This window comes from Amblyomma maculatum, chromosome 11 (genome assembly GCF_055883805.1).
Source record: "Amblyomma maculatum isolate TAMU_Amacu chromosome 11, ASM5588380v1, whole genome shotgun sequence".
Lineage (NCBI taxonomy): Eukaryota > Metazoa > Arthropoda > Arachnida > Ixodida > Ixodidae > Amblyomma > Amblyomma maculatum.
Window position 1 is genome coordinate 156667150 of NC_139354.1, and position 2097 is coordinate 156669246.

General features: G+C 54.8%; 1 non-coding gene across 1 annotated transcript; it reads right to left on the minus strand.

The window, feature by feature from the left end:
* Positions 1–276: 276 nt before the first annotated feature.
* On the minus strand, positions 277–349 carry TRNAK-CUU (transfer RNA lysine (anticodon CUU)). The gene has a single exon. It is a non-coding gene; the product is annotated as a tRNA-Lys (tRNA).
* Between the last annotated feature and the right edge of the window lie 1748 nt (positions 350–2097).

Consider the following 2097-nt stretch of genomic DNA (forward strand, 5'->3'; position numbering starts at 1 on the left):
TAGCTCCCTGTTCTACTTCTTTATTGTCACCATCTTGCCCTTCTAACTGTCAGGCACCATCCAAAAGGATAGGGTCGCCACCAAGTTCATCACCAACGTTCTTTTGGGAAGGCCCAATAAACATCTGGTCCCGGTCAAAGCGCTGTTCTATGTTGTGTCGTACTTTGCGGCCATGAGAACGGCTGCCCGTGGTGTGCGATCGCGGGAGCTCGGTGTTTGCGGCCTAGACCTCAGAAGAGGCTCGACACCTAGTAAGACCCCCCCCCCCCCAACTGGCGCCCAACTTGGGGCCCGATCCCACGATCCTGAGATTAAGAGTCTCATGCTCTACCCACTGAGCTAGCCGGGCAGCGGCATTGAAGCGTTGGATGCAATACAATAAGGTGGCAAGGAAACGTTGGTGTCATCCGACGAGCAGCAAGGTAAAGGGGCCCCCGCTGTCTATCGGCAGGTGCCAGAAGCCAGCGTGACGGGATGTTGACAGGCAGGGGGTTGGCCTCCCCTCCGGTCAAGCCGGACTGGTTCCGTGAGCTTCGCTGATTCACGGCCGCAGGGCAGCAGGCAGGAACGTAGACAATGGCAGCAGGCCCAGGCGGCTTCATTTGACCTCTGCATAATCCTCCGCATCTCCAAAAGGTCGAATAAATTGCGCAAAATGACCATTTGGTAAAATGCGGGCCAATGCGAGGGCCAAGCGCTTTTATCCGGCACCGCACTGCGTTCCGTTAATCCGAACGAAGCACGGGCATCCGCGCTTCGTTTGCCGGCATAATAATCTGGTTGCACGAAATTTCCGATTCGCCTTCTAAGCCCAAAAATACCAGGTTCATTTGAACGAAGTTAGTCTTCTCTAATTCAGCGAGATGTTCGGCTACAGAGAGGTCAATATAAAACAAGCAAAACGCATTTGCGCATACTGTATACCACGGTTAGACTGGGCCTCCAATGTGCGACAGGCAGCTCCCAAAAAAAGCCTTAAACCTACTCGCTCTAGCACTAAGGAGAATAGCTAGAACGTCACGCCGTGAGGATGTGCATCTCCGCCAAGGAACCCAGGGTGGCCCTAATCGCTCGCTGCCATCCAAAGGCACCTTCTGAGCCAATGCCGCCCACCGCGTCCAGCGGTGTCGCCGCTGCAATACCAGTCAGCCGATTGCGGCACATGGCTCCCAGAGACAGAAGAGGAAATATTTACAACTATATACAATAAAAAGTAGGGCCACCGTCCTTAATGAGGCACTCACTCGCGTCCGGCGTGCTGTTCTCCGTGGACTGCTCGGTCTCGCGCGCCATGTCCGGGCCTCGTGGCTCCACCACTCAAAGGTCTCGGCACGCATACACACACAAATACATTCACGCTGCAACTCCTCTCACCTTGCCGTCAAGAAAGCATATTAGCCTTGCTAGCATAGCGATGCCAGTTCAGGCCTAATGTTAAAAGTCCGGGCAGGCACTCCACACCGCGAACTGACTATCGTCCTTTGTGCCTAGTGAGGGGAAACTAGCTAAAGTGCTTCTGCACAGTAGAACCACGTTGAGGCGCCATTGTGGGGGTTAAAGGGGGAACGGTCTTCCGCCCCGCTCACACTCCGCAGATGCAACGTACTCGCTAGCGACCCGCGGAGGGGAAAAAGGGACAAAGGACGGGGCCGACACATTATTAATACTCGAACGCTATTTATTGCACTTGCAAATAATACAGAGCATGCCGGCTGGCTACACATCAAAAAGGGTGTTTTTGGAAGGGCAAAGCTACGTAAGAAGGACTTTTGACTCACCGGCTGGGAAATTGGGGTGCGAATTCGGCGACGGACATTTGCACGCGCCGTGAATATGGCGGCCGGGATCTCCCGTGCGCGCCGCATTCTTCGGACAAAGCCATACCACGACGTTTGCCGCGGGAGGCGGCGAGAGCATGCGGTATTTATCTGTCGCTTCGCCGTTGGGAACCAGAAGATGGGTGGTTATGCACGACGGGTCCTCCCGTGCGCGCAGCGTACTCCGTGCCTGCTTGCCGTTGTCATATAGGAAGGAGACTTGGCACCCGTAAGTGTCGCATCCCAGGATCGCACATAATCCATCAGCCTATCATCATTC